The sequence below is a fragment of the Microcebus murinus genome, chromosome 6 (assembly GCF_040939455.1).
Source record: "Microcebus murinus isolate Inina chromosome 6, M.murinus_Inina_mat1.0, whole genome shotgun sequence".
NCBI classification, from domain to species: domain Eukaryota; kingdom Metazoa; phylum Chordata; class Mammalia; order Primates; family Cheirogaleidae; genus Microcebus; species Microcebus murinus.
This window is the reverse complement of record NC_134109.1, coordinates 29,719,061-29,734,597: the sequence shown is the minus strand read 5'-3', so window position 1 is coordinate 29,734,597 and position 15,537 is coordinate 29,719,061. Positions and strand designations below refer to the sequence as shown.

The window sequence follows — 15,537 nt, the reverse complement described above, 5'->3', positions numbered from 1 at the left end:
GATGAACAAGCTAAAAAGGTTTGTTTAGACCATAGTTCTTACATGGTTTGCAGGGGTCATACATTATTTCTGCAGAGCTTGGCACATGGGCTGGCACATGAGTTCCTGGGGAAGGTGCTAGTGGCCGCATTGGTGGGGGGTCTTCCTCCGTGAGCTGACCTGGGAGGCCACTTAGTTGTGTTCTGGATCTGGGGCAAGTGAATTCAGGTTGGATTTCTAACTTCTCAGCTGGGAAAGAAAGTGATAGTCCATGGGCAAAGGAAACAAGCCCTGCAAACATACGCAATTTGCTTCTAGTTAAATGTAGAACAGTGATCTGAACCCAGGTTTTAATTCCACAGTGCAACATTCAACTATCAACTGCTGGGCTGAGCAAGGTGGCTCACATGCGTGTAATTCTAGTACTTTGGGAGGCCAAAGTGGGAGGATGGCCTGAAGTCAGGAGTTTGAGGCCAGTCTGAGCAAGAGTGAGACCCCATTCTCTACCAAAAAAGAAAAAGAAAAAATAGCTGGTCACAGTGGTACACACTTGTAGTCCCAGCTCCTTTGGGAATCTGAGGCAGAAGGCTCACTTGAGCCCAGGAGTTTGAGGTTGCAGTGAGCTGACACCACTGCACTGTAGGCTGGGTAACAGAGTGAGACCCTATCTCAAAAACAAAACTGTCAGCTGCTGTTTCCCCAACATGAAAAAGATGGAAATTAAAGTGCAAGATGGCCAGTCTATGTCTATTTTGTTAAGCGTTCTTATCATAAAAGGGTGCTTAATTTTGTTGAATATTTTTTCTGCATCTACTGAGAGGATCATATGGTCTTTGTTTTTGCTTCTATTTATGTGGTGAATTACATTTATAGATGTTGAACCACCCCTGCATCTCTGGATGATACAAGCCATATATGACAAACCCACAGCCAACAACATACTGAATGGGGAAAAATTGAAAGCATTCCCACTTAGAACTGGAACCAAACAAAGTTGCCCTCTATTACCTCTTCTATTCAACATAGTGCTGGAAGTCCTAGCCAGAGCAATCAGACAAGAGAAGAAAATCAAGGGCATCCAAAAGGGGACAGAAGAGGTCAAACTATCGCTCTTTGCTGATGATATGATCTTATACCTAGAAAATCCCAAAGATTCTGCCATGAGACTACTGGAATTGATAAATTCAGCGAAGTCTGAGGTTAGAAAATAAATGTACAGCAATCAATAGCATTCCTATACCCCAACAGCAGTTGGTTTGGTTCTCAAACTGAGAACCAAATCAAAGACACAATACCCTTCACGATAGCAACAAAAAAACAAGTACTTAAGAATATATTTAACTTAGGAGGAAAAGATCTCTATAGGGAGAACTATGAAACACTGAGAAGGGAAATAGAGGATGTAAAAAGGTGGAAAACCATACCATGATCATGGGTCAGCAGAAGCAATATTATTAAAATGTCTATACTGAGATTTCGGGGGGCGGAGCAAGATGGCCGACGAATAACACCGCCAGACAGAGGGTCTCTGCAGAAAAGACAGATTCTAGCAGAAACTAGAGGAAAGAAGCAAGAAGACGAGCATACAGTGGACAAGGGCTGGAAGGAGGGGTACCTGAGACCCCGGGAGACTCCACGGGAGGAGGCTGCAGAGGAGAACTGGAGGCTGAGACCACCGGAGCAGCCCGGAGGCCAGCAGCAAGGGTAGGTGGATTTGCTGTTACCCCTCTGCTGCATTCAGGACTGCTGGTGGGCTCCCCAGCGGGTGGAGAGACCTGCGGACACCAGCCCAGAGACTGCCGCCGCCTGCCAACGGTGAGCCTGTAGCAGACGTGGCACCAGGTTCCCAACTTCCTCCGGGCACCTCCGTGTGCACAGACCCGAGCCGCGCGGCAGGCGCCATATTGCCTCCTCCTCCCCTCCGCCGACCCTACCCGCGGCTGCCCAGAGAGACAATACAGCCACCAGCCGGAGGCACCTCCAGGGAACGGGACCTTCCCGTTTGGGACCCCGCCCGCCCTCCCAGGTGCTGCTGGCACCGTGTTCCCAGGAAAACGGTGCCGACTCAGAGGCTGAGAGACATAGACCCAGCTTGGGCTCCCTGTGGGTGAATTAGGACCGGAAACCCTCTCCCTGGTGGGAATACAGTTTGAACTCTGGGATCCAGGGGTCGGACCTGCAGACCAGATCCCCTGCACCGAGGGCTAGCATTGCCCGGGGCACAGAAGGGTTATACGTGAACAGCCTACTGAGGTCTGTGTGCCTCCAGGGGCGGATCAGCGTCCTAGAGGGCAACCCTCCTCCCAGGAGGAGGCCGTGCGCCCAACCCAAGTGGCATTCCCATGCAGGGAACCTCCCCGCCGGCATCACAGTCCGGGGAGGCCTGGTGGCTTGTGGTCTGGCCTGCTGGCATAGGCCCAGGAGTAGCTGCGGAGTTGGGGAGGGTGGAAAGAAGCGAGGCCTGCTGCAGACTGTGGGTCTCAGACAGCCCCACCCCCACACCCAGACTTTCTGGCTGAGCAGGACCATTCCAGCCCCCCCCCACAGCTTTCCCTGGAAGTAGAGAACAGAACTTTGACCCCTGCTAACGGCCTGAGGGCAGGCTTACCCAACCCAGCTCCGCCCAGAACGAGAGCTGATAACAGGACTCAAAATCAACACCATAGCCTGTTCCTCCAAGCAAACGCCACCTACTGACAGGGACGGCATCTTGCACAGCCTTTCCACGGCACCCACTGACTCAATATACAGGGAGTGGTCCAATTTCACCCACAGGCACCACCTAACGCCTCAGAAACTAAACAAGGTGTGTGAATACCCAAACAATAACCTAAGGAAAGAAACAACAACTGATCGACATGGGAAGAAATCAGCGAAAGAACTCAGGAAATATGAAGAACCAAACGGAAAACACACCCCCAAAGAGGAGCACCAGCCCCCTAGAAACGGACACCGACCAAAATCAGGCAACCAATATGACAGAAGAGGAATTTCGTATGTGAAACATAAGAACACTCACCCAGCTGCAACAACAACTCAATAACCAACACCAAGAAACCACAAAAACTCTCCAGGATATGAGAAAAGAAATAGACACATTGAAGAAAAGTGTAACCGAACTCCTGGAAATGAAGAATCAATTCAAGGAACTACAAAATACAGTGGAAAGTCTCAAGAACAGGGTAGATGAAACAGAAGAAAGAATCTCAGAGCTTGAAGATAACACCCTCCAATTAAATAAATCAGTCACAGAAATAGAGCAGAGAAACAAGAGAAAAGAGCAAAGCCTACAAGAGCTGTGGGATTTTGTGAAGAAACCTAATGTGAGGGTCATAGGGTTACAAGAAGGGGAAGAAGACAACACTCAAGGGTTGGACAAGCTGTTTGAAGATATAATAGAGGAAAATTTCCCAGGCCTTGCTCAAAATCTTGATATACAAGTTCAAGAAGCTCAGAGGACCCCTGGGAGATTCAACGCAAACAGGAAGACGTCAGGACATGCAGTCATCAGACTGACCAAAGTATCAACTAAAGAGGCCCTTCTAAGAGCTGTAAGACAAAAGAAGCATTAACATACAAGGGAAAGCCAATTCGAATAACATCAGACTTCTCTAATGAGACTTTACAAGCAAGGAGAGACTGGGGCCCCATTCTCACTCTTTTGAAACAAAACAATGCCCAGCCTAGAATATTATTCCCTGCAAAACTAAGCTTCGTATATGAAGGAGAAATAAAAACATTCTCAGACAAGCAAAGGCTCAGAGAATTCACCAAGACAAGACCAGCCCTACAAGAAGTACTTAAAACAGCGTTATGCACGGAACATCATAATAATAACCCACGAATATAAAAACAACCAAAACCCAAAGATATTAAAGGCCAGATATTACAATGGCTCAAGACAGAAATCATAGCAACAACATCCAACCCAACAGAATGATCAGTAATCTACCTTACCTATCAGTTCTCTCAATAAATGTGAATGGCTTAAACTCTCCACTCAAGAGGCATAGGCTGGCTGAATGGATAAGAAAATACAGGCCAAGTATATGCTGTCTTCAGGAAACATATCTAACCTGCAAGGATGCATATAGACTAAAAATAAAAGGGTGGAGATCAATATTCCAAGCAAATAGAAGCCAAAAGAAGGCTGGTGTGGCAGTTCTAATTTCAGACGATTTAGTTTTTAAACCAACAAAAGTAGTAAAAGACAAAGAGGGTCATTATATAATGGTGAAGGGCACAGTCCAACAAGAAGAGATAACAATTTTAAATATATATGCACCCAACTTAGGTGCACCCAGATTCATAAAGCAAACCTTACTGGAGCTAAGCAAATGGATTAATAGCAACTCCATAATCGCCGGGGATTTCAACACCCCACTGACGGCACGAGACAGATCCTCCAAACAGAAAATTAATAAAGAAATAATGGACTTAAACAAAACTCTAGAACAATTGGGTCTGACAGACATCTACAGAACATTCTACCCAAAATCCACTGAATATACATTCTTCTCATCAGCTCACGGGACATTCTCTAAGATTGACCATATCCTAGGACACAAAGAAAATCTCAAGAAATTTAAAAAAATAGAAATCATACCATGTACCTTCTCAGATCACAGTGGAATAAAACTAGAAATCAACCCTAACAGAAACTCACATTTCTACACAAAAACGTGGAAATTAAACAACCTCCTACTAAATGATTACTTCGTAAATGAAGAAATCAAGAGGGAAATAAAAAACTTCTATGAAGAAAACGACAATGGAGAGACAAGTTATCAACTCCTCTGGGACACAGCTAAAGCAGTTCTGAGAGGAAAGTTTATCTCCATAAATGCCTATAACCAAAAGACAAGAAGATCACAAATAGACAATCTAATGAAACGACTCAAAGAGCTGGAAAAAGAAGAACAGACCAACCCCAAACCCAGCAGAAGAAGTGAAATCAACAAGATCAAATCAGAACTAAACGAAATTGAAAACAGGAAAGCTATTCAGGAGATTAATAAAACAAAAAGTTGGTTCTTTGAAAAAATAAACAAAATTGACACACCATTGGCTAAGCTAACGAAAAGCAGAAAAGAGAAATCTCTAATAAGCTCCATCAGGAATAAAAAAGGAGATATCACAACTGATCCCAAAGAGATACAAGATACAATTTATGAATACTACAAAAATCTTTATGCACACAAACTGGAAAATGTGGAGGAAATGGACAAATTTCTAGAAACACACAGCCTCCCTAGGCTCAACCAGGAAGAAATAGATTCCCTGAACAGACCAATCTCAACAGCTGAAATAGAAACAGCAATTAAAAATCTCCCTAAAAAGAAAAGTCCCGGTCCAGATGGCTTCACACCTGAATTTTACCATACTTACAAAAAAGAACTAGTACCTATCTTGCAGAAACTATTCCACAACATCGAGAAGAACAGAAACCTCCCCGACACCTTTTATGAAGCGAATATTACTCTGATACCAAAACCAGGAAAGGATGCAACAAAAAAAGAAAACTACAGACCAATATCCCTAATGAATATAGATGCAAAAATTTTCAACAAAATCTTAGCTAACCGAATCCAGACACTTATCAAAAAAATAATCCACCACGACCAAGTGGGCTTCATCCCAGGGATGCAGGGATGGTTCAACATACGTTAATCTATAAATGCAATTCACCACATAAACAGAAGCAAAAACAAAGACCACATGATTCTTTCAATAGATGCAGAAAAAGCTTTTGACAAAATTCAACACCCTTTCATGATACGAACACTTAAGAAAATAGGCATAGAAGGGACATACCTAAAAATGATACAAGCCATATATGACAGACCCATAGCCAACATCATACTGAATGGGGAAAGATTGAAATCATTCCCACTTAGAACTGGAACCAGACAAGGCTGCCCACTATCTCCACTTCTGTTCAACATAGTGCTGGAAGTCTTGGCTACAGCAATCAGACAGGAAAATGGAATCAAAGGTATCCAAATAGGGGCAGAAGAGATCAAACTTTCACTGTTTGCTGATGATATGATATTGTATCTAGAAAACCCCAAGGATTCAACCAAGAAACTCCTGGAACTGATCAATGAATTTAGTAAAGTCTCAGGATACAAAATCAATACACAGAAATCAGAGGGATTCATATACGCCAACAACAATCTAATTGAGAACCAAATCAAAGACTCAATTCCCTTCACAATAGCAACAAAGAAATTAAAGTACCTAGGAATATATTTAACCAAAGAGGTAAAAGACCTCTACAGGGAGAACTATGAAACACTGAGGAAGGAAATAGCAGAGGATGTAAACAGATGGAAATCCATACCATGCTCGTGGATCGGCAGACTCAATATCATCAAAATGTCTATACTACCCAAACTGATCTACAGATTCAATGCAATACCTATTAAAATCCCATCACCATTCTTCACAGATATAGAAAAAATAATTTTACGCTTCGTATGGAACCAAAGAAGACCCCGAATATCAAGAGCAATTCTAGGCAACAAAAACAAAATCGGAGGCATTAATATGCCAGATATCAAACTATACTACAAAGCTGTAGTAATTAAAACAATATGGTATTGGCACAAAAACAGAAATATTGACCAGTGGAACAGATGTGAGAATCCTGATATAAAACCATCCTCATATAGCCATCTCATCTTTGACAAAGCAGACAAAAACATACGCTGGGGAAAAGAATCTCTCTTCAATAAATGGTGCTGGGAAAACTGGATAGCCACCTGTAGAAGGCTAAAACAGGACCCACACCTTTCACCTCTCACAAAAACCAACTCACGCTGGATAACAGACTTAAACCTAAGATATGAAACTATTAATCTAGAGGAAAAAGTTGGAAACACTCTCCTAGACATCGGCCTGGGCAAAGAGTTTATGAAGAAGTCCCCAAAGGCAATCACAGCAGCAACAAAAATAAATAAATGGGACATGATCAAACTACAAAGCTTCTGCACAGCCAAAGAAATAGTCATGAAAGTAAACAGACAACCTACAGAATGGGAGAAAATTTTTGCATCCTATGCATCCGATAAGGGACTGATAACTAGAATATACTTAGAACTCACGAAAATTAGGAAGAAAAAATCAAATAACCCCATTAAAAAGTGGGCAAAGGACTTGAACAGAAATTTTTCTAAAGAAGACAGAAGAATGGCCAACAAACATATGAAGAAATGCTCAACATCTCTAATCATCAGGGAAATGCAAATCAAAACCACAATGAGATATCACTTAACCCCAATGAGAATGGCCTTTATCAAAAAATCTCCAAACAATAAATGCTGGCGTGGTTGCGGAGAGAGAGGAACACTCCTACACTGCTGGTGGGACTGCAAACTAGTTCAACCTCTGTGGAAAGCAATATGGAGATACCTTAAAGCGATACAAGTGAATCTACCATTTGATCCAGCAATCCCATTGCTGGGCATCTACCCAAATGATCCAGTGACACTCTACAAAAAAGACACCTGCACTCGACTGTTTATAGCAGCACAATTCACAATTGCAAGGCTGTGGAAACAGCCCAAGTGCCCATCAATCCAAGAATGGATTAATAAAATGTGGTATATGTATACCATGGAGTACTATTCAGCTCTAAGAAACAATGGTGATATAGCACATCTTATATTTTCCTGGTTAGAGCTGGAACCCATACTACTAAGTGAAGTATCCCAAGAATGGAAAAACAAGCACCAGATATATTCTCCAGCAAACTGGTATTAACTGAGTAGCACCTAAGTGGACACATAGGTACTACAGTAATAGGGTATTGGGCAGGTGGGAGGGGGGAGGGTATATACATACATAATGAGTGAGATGTGCACCATCTGGGGGATGGTCATGATGGAGACTCAGACTTTTGGGGGGAGGGGGGGAAATGGGCATTTATTGAAACCTTAAAATCTGTACCCCCATAATATGCCAAAATAAAAATAAAAATGTCTATACTACCCAAAGTGATCTACAGATTCAATGCACTCTCTATTAAAATATCAACACCATTTTTTCACAGATCTAGAAAAAATAATTCTACACTTTGAATGAAACCAGAAAAGACTCCATAAAGCAAAAGCAATCTTAAGTAAAAAGAACAAATTGGGAGGCATCCATTTACCAGACTTCAAGCTATACAACAAGGCTACAGTAACCAAAACAGCATGTTACTGGCTCAAGAACAGACACATAGGCCAATGGAACAGAACTGAGAACCCAGATATAAAATCATCCTCATATAGCCATCTAATCTTTGACAAAGCAGACAAAAAGACACACTGGGGAAAAGAATCCTTAGTCAATAAATGGTGCTAGGAAAATTGGATAGCCACATGTAGAAGACTGAAACAGGATCCATACCTTTCACCTCTTGCAAAAATCAACTCCCAATGGATAACAGACTTAAACTTATAGTTTCACACCCTAAGAATTCTAGAAGAAAATGTTGGAAAAACTTTTATAGACATTGACCTAGGCAAAGAATTTATGAAGACGACCCCAAAGGCAATCACAACAAAAACAAAAATAAATAAATGGGGCCTGATCAAATTAAGAAGCTTCTGCACAGCCAAGGAAACTATCATGAGAGCAAAACCTACAGAATGGGAGATAATATTCACATGTTACACATCCGATAAAAGGCTGATAACTAGAATCTATACAGAACTCAGGAAAATCAGCAAGAAAAAAATCAAACTCCATTAAAAAGTGGGCCAAGGACATGAACAGAAACTTTGCAAAAGAACATAAACTAATAGCTAACAAAAATGCAAAAAATGCTCAATGTCTCTAATCATCAGGGAAATGCAAATCAAAACTGCAATGAGATATCACTTAACTCCAGTGAGAATGGCCTTTATCAAAAAGCCCCAAAACAATAAATGTGGACTTGGATGCAGAGAGATAAGAACCTTCATACACTGCTGGTGGGACTGCAAACTAGTACAACCTCTGTGGAAAGTAATATGGTGATACCTCAAAGAGCTACAAGTAAAACTACCATTTGATGTAGCAATCCCATTACTGAACATCTACCCAAAAGAACAAAAGACATTCTACAAAAAGACATCTGCACTAGAATGTTTATAGAAGCACAATTCACAATTGCAAAGATATGGAAACAACCCAAATGCCCATCAATACATAAGTGTATTAATAAAATGTGGTATATGTATACCATGGAGAACTACTCAGTCACAAAAAGCAATCGTGATCTAGCACCTTTTATACAAGGATAGAGCTGGAACCCATTCTACTAAGTGCAGTATCACAAGAATGGAAAAACAAGCACCACATGTGCTCACCATCAATTTGGTATTAACTGATCAACACATAAGTGCACATATAGTAATAACATTCATTGGGTGTTGGGAAGATGGGATGGGGAGTAGGGGATAGGTATATACACATTTAATGGGTGTGGTACGAACCATCTGGGGGACAGATACACTTGAAGCTCTGACTTGGGTGGGGCAAAGCCAATACACATAATGTAAACATTTGTACCCCCATGATATGCTAAAATTTAAAAAAACAAAGTGCAAGATGGCACATCTTGGTCACACACAGTATGATCTGTACAACTTCAAAAGAATAGTTATGCACAATAATGTTGGATTCCTTTTGCATGTATGAATTTGCCACTAATGACCCTTACATAGGAATCATCATATTTGGATGAAAAAGACATTTGACTTAGACTAGGGCTCAAATCCCATGCATTACTTAGCATCTGTGTCCTTAGGCAAATTAACCTAATCTCTCTGAGCGTTGTTTTCTCATCTGGTAAGATTAGTAACAGCCTTATACATTGAGGATTAAATGGAACCATATGTGTAAAGGCAGTGACTGGCAAATTGTAGATAATAAACGTGTCTCCCATTATCCTGCATCTCCAAGATGTACATGCTCTTCTGCTGTTTTTCCAGGACAGAGTCCTGATGTATTAATAGCGGAGGGGGATGGAAGAGTCAGAATGTGCTCTCCACTTTGCTTAATACCAGTCAGGTGATTTTAACCCTTTGCTATATATATTAGAACAGTGACTCTCAAGCTTGAGCTTGCATAGGAATCACCTGGAGAATGTTAAAACACAGGTCACTTGGCTACACCCCCACGATCTGGTATTAAGCAGGTGTGGGCTAGAGACTCAGTATTTAAATATTCTACAAGTTCCCAAGCAATGCTTTAGAAGCAGGACTTTAGAAGAATAGAGTTAACAGGAAGATAGTCATTAGTTTTTTTTTAAAAAATAGAAACTAAGGTGCATGTCCAAATACCTGAGTATTATTTGGACAGGTTAACTGGCCACAGAGCACCTTGCAGGGGAAACTGGCTTAAATTGTAGCTAGAGAGTTCAGTTAGATGAAAAATAACTTTTCTTTTTACTAAAAAGATGATTTAGAGTCCCCTTTGCATGAAACTTTCTGCCACTTGACTATTTTAAATTCCTGTGTTACCTACCTAGATGGGGCTGGAACTCTGTTACCACCATTAATTATATGAGACTAGCTGCCAAGTTAGCAAGGGGTGACCTTGGTGCTCTCAGGGGGCTGACAATGTGGAGGCCAGTGCTGCTGAAGAAAGCAGACCCTGGGGTGGCAGTTGAAGAGCCCCTGGGCCGGGCCACGGGGACCACAGCAGTGTGAGTGGGGGTACAGAGACCAGGAGATTTGGTTCCAGGCTGAGAGTATTCAAGTCACTGACTTCCAAATTCAGCCTAGCCTACTCACTCCAATCTTCAAGAACATATCAAACCAAACCTCAAATTTACTAGACAAGCAAATTCCGAGACCTGCCCTCATACCTGGTCCACGTTGTCAAGAAATCTTTATTTCAATGTTCACGCTGCACAATTGCCCATTTTCCCTGCTCCAGTCCAGAGAGAGGAGGAGAGAAGGAAAGGGCTGCTTAGCCTCTATATCTTTTATATAAGCTGTAGCTCAAAGACTTGAAGGCACTGGATGTGCTTTTCTGGGAAGGTAATTATAGGCTTGGGGCTTTTTTTCCTAGTGCCTTGGTCCCCCCGCTGTGTCTCCTCTCCGTGGATCCCCCCTCGCCCAGGCTGGATTCCTTGTCAGATTCTGCCCTTCCGGCCCTCCATCCTTTCAAATCTAACATCTTTTGTCATGCTTTTGTGTACGTGAGTCATCACACCTGAGACCCAAGAGAGCCTTTCACCTTCCCTTCTCTCATTCACCTCTCATTATACCCCTCCAGTCCTGTGAACAGGCGTCTCTCGAATTTCCTTCCATTACTTAAATGAGCACATCTCATTATGCCTCTTAATCAACTCCTCTGCCAGGCACAGCCCTGCCTTTAAGCACATGCAGCTCATTTTACCCTTCCATTTGTATCTCTCACGACCCATCTTCAACACAAATGATCTCAAAGACAAAACGCCCTAAGCTCCTGGTGCCTTGCTCTGTATCCTTAGGCAAATGTATTCCTTCAGGGATCTCATCATCTGTTCTACTGATGCATCTACGATTCATTTTCCTTACCCCAAAGTACTGTGTTCTTTTAAATGGGCCAATGTCTTTACACATCTTTTAGATCTTGGTAGTGCACCCCTGAATCTCTAATGAGCTCACGCACACCTTTCCTATGCATTGCTGTAATTCAGCATTTAAGAAAAGCATCACAAAATGGCTATCTGCCAGTAAAATCCAACTCTCTTTAGAAAAGTATAAATGTCTCAGGAGGGTATGGGTTCTCCCCTGTGGCAACAACACCCCCACTTCCTATTGCCTTAAGTACTCTCACTAACTGCACACAGCGAGGTAATTTGCCTGGTAAGCACATATTTGAGCTGGTATTCTCTGGGTCCCATTACCAAAACCAAGGAAGACATTTCCTTCCCCAAACTTCACTCCCAGCAGGCACATACTCACCCTCACCTACCCTATGTTCCTGGGAGTGAAAACACTTAGGAAATACATTTAAGAAGGGAGTTTTATTCAAACAGCAAACAAGATATCAAAGTTACTTGGATGTGGTCCTTTAGTCTTAGTGAAGAGGTAGGATGGATTTGTAACTGACCTAGTAATTTTTCTAAAGAGCTTAAGGGTATTTGAAAATAATTACTCTTATAAGAAGCTTAAATATTGCTCTGCAATATTAAGGCAATGAATATGCTTAGCAAACTCTTTTTTTAAAAGTTGGTACAAAGATAAACTCAGCCCAATGTAGGTACATTTCAAATTAATGAGGCTATGCCTATTAAAACACGCACCATAATTGCAATCAGCTTAATATAAAAGACACCAGTTGGAGCAGGAGCTAAGCCTTCACTGAGAGGCACTGGGAACGAGCAATTCTACTCAAGACAAGACCTGGGGGGGGGAGGGGAGAGGGGGGAGGGGGTGGGGGAGGGGAGAGGGGGGAGGGGAGGGGGGAAGCAGCAGGTATGGGGTCACTGCTCACCTTCTGTAAATATTTGGCAAACCATGGAGTGAAAGAGAAATCAGTCTTGGTCTTTGTGGCCCTAGAGGCAAAATTGGGACTAGCGGATGCAAGTTATAGGGAACAGATTTTGTCTCCAAGGTGGCTGACCAATGGTGATTGTGTGGTCTCCCAAGCTTGAAGTCAAGAACCAGCCTAGGAGCCACTTTGCAAAGATGCCCTCCCCTCACCTTTTTTTTTTAGTGGATTCTTGCACTCTCTAAATAAACTTGGAGTCATGATTCACAGAATCAAGATGGAAAGGAATCTTTACAATTATGCAGTTCTCCCTCCTAGCCCAGGATTCAATCTCTTCACTGCCCCACCCATGTTCAGCCACATGTGTTTGGGCACATCCAGTGATGGGGAGCTCACTACTTCCTGAGGCTGCACATTGTATCCTTCAACTTCTAAGTCCTTTCTATTATTCAAGGGAAATCCATTTCCCTGTATTTTTTTACAACTACTTCTAGTACTATCACTTCACATTATACAAATATAAATTTCTCTTCCCAATAATCATCAATATCTTAGAAAATGTCAAAGTGTTCCCAATGTTATTTCTTCCGCCGGACAACATTCTCTATTCTCTCAACTTTTGCTCATGTGTCATGATTTCCAGTCCCTCCCTCACTACAATATAATCATATATAATAGGTATCAAGGATACAGTTAATAATACAGATAATATGCATTATCCCATTGAGTTCTCACAATAGCCCTGTGGGGTGGGTGCTATTCATGCCCCCATTTTACAGACCAAGAAACTGAGGCCTACAGAGGTCAAATAATTTGTTTGTAGTAAAACAGCTGGTAGATGGTAGAGCTGGGATTCAAACATAGGCCTCCAATTTTGAGCCAATATTTAATCTGTATTTTCTCAATCTTATTGGCCCCAACCTACTGGTTGGTCCCCTGCATGGAGCCTTGCCCAAGGGACCCAGAGCATCATTGGCCCTGAGTCATAAATGGGGTAGGGGAACAAGAAACAGGTTAAGGAAAGCACACATTTAAGGCCAGAGGACTAGGTTAAGGAAAGTGTACCTTAAGGCTATATCTGAAGATAAAAGAGGCTCTGAGAAGCCCAAGCCAGTAGCTCTCAGACTTAAGAATACATTAGCACCACCAGCAGAGGTTGTTTTAATTCCTATTTCTGGACTCCAGGCTGAGATTTGGTATTAATAGGTCCAGGCTGGAGCCATAGAGTCTAGTGTTTATGACACGGGTGGTTTCTGAACCACTCTTTGAGAAACTCTGCCCCCTAAGCTTTCCAAAGCCCAGCTTTGGTCAGCTCTTCTGAGCCAGGGAGCAGCATGTTAAGGCAAGGTGTAATAGGCGAAGGTGTTGTTGGGCTTGAGATTCCTGGATGCTTCGTCAATCCTCAGTGGGTAAGGAATGCAGACCACAATGGCATTCTCATGAGAACTGGGCAGAAGGACCTTCTGAGCAGCCATTTACTCAGTGGCTGCTAATTCTCAGCCTCACCCCATACTATACCTGAGTTTTCCTTTTTTAACCAAGAAGCATTTGCTAAGTGGAAGCCAATTAAAATCTTTGTTTCAAAACCAACTTCTAAATATTGTACATAACACTCTTCTCTTCTTAGTACAAACTGTAACAATGTTAATTTTACACTCTGGTCTAATCAGATCTCATTATTGATGTTGCTGGAATACCCTGCTGCTAGTTCTGTATCATCTGTGAGCAGGTCTTAGTGAGTCATGGATTTCAAAGTTGGTTCCTGTTTTTATCAGTTTAAAGACAAAAAACGAGATTTCCAGTTTATACCTCTAAGCCCATCTGTTGAAAAACTGCACCCAAGGTCCTTGCAGTCTGCTTGCTAAGCAACAGAGGAACAAAATAAGCCTAGCTCCTAAGTGTTAACCCTAGCAAAAGCTCAAATGCCTGATTGCCTGCTGAGGTGCCATAGAAGGGCACCTGGGAGTCAGTGCTCCTGGTTAAGCCCTCTTCCTCTAGCCAGTGTTCTAGTTATCTAAGCCCACTTAAACTATTCCATAATCAGTTGCTTAAAACCACCACCATGTTATTATATACCATTTCACAGGCCAGGAATTCAGGCAGGGCTCAGCTGGATGGTTCTTCTGCTCCATGTGGCATTCAAGGGGTCACTCAATGGTATTCAGGTGGTAGCTGGGCTGGTTTGGGGAGTCCAAGATGGCTTCACTTACATTCTTGGCACATTGGGTGGGGATGATGGAAGGCTGAGCTCAGCTGGACCCCTTTCCCTCTCCATACAATCGCAAAGCCTCTCCATTCACTCCTTCTAGCTGGGTAGCTGAACTTTCAACATGGTACTCAGGGGTCCAAAAGACCAAAATGCAAGTTGCTAGTCTTCTTAAAAACTAGGTCTAGATCTGCTGCAGTGCTTCATGCCTATAATCCCAGCACTTTGGGAGGCCAAATTGAGAGGATCACTTGAGGCCAGGAGTTTGAGACCAACCTGAACAACACAGTGAGACCCTCATCTCTATAAAAAACAGAAAAATTAGCCAGGCATGGTGGCACACTCCTGTAGTCTCAGCTATTTGGGAGGCTGAAGCTAACCCTGCCTGAGCCCAGGAGTCTGAGGTTGCAGTGAGCTATGATTGTAGCACTGCACTCCAGGCTAGGGGACAGAGTGAGACCCTGTCTAAAAAGAAAAAAGAAAAAAAAAAAAGCTAGGTCCAGAAGTGTCCAGAAATGTCAGAATGTCCCTTCCTTATACTTTGTCAAGTCAGAGCCAAGGAAAGGAGAAACAGACCCCATCCCCCAGGCAGGGGCTTGTAAAGAATTTATGCCACTTCTAATCTACCACAGCCAACCTTTCTCCTCTGGTCCCCACTGCTATCGGCCCCATTCTCTCACAGACTCCTAAATCCTCCATCAGGATCAGAACACCAGAAGTTTCAATGTGGAGCCATAAGAAACACCGTCAAATACTAATTTCACCTGAGGGCAGCACCCCCTCCCTCAGGCGGCCTTAGGGACAAGGACAGGCCTTTCGAATGTCTGTGCCGCACAGTGAGGCCTTGCTGCTCCTCACTCCTCTCACTTCTAGCCTGTGTGTCTGAGAACCATCAG

General features: G+C 42.7%; 1 long non-coding RNA gene across 2 annotated transcripts in view; it reads right to left on the bottom strand.

Annotated features, from left to right (window-relative positions):
• Positions 1 to 15,537, bottom strand: part of LOC142871450 (uncharacterized) — an 84,586-nt gene that overhangs the window by 54,608 nt on the left and 14,441 nt on the right. The gene's annotated exons all lie outside the window — the stretch shown is intronic.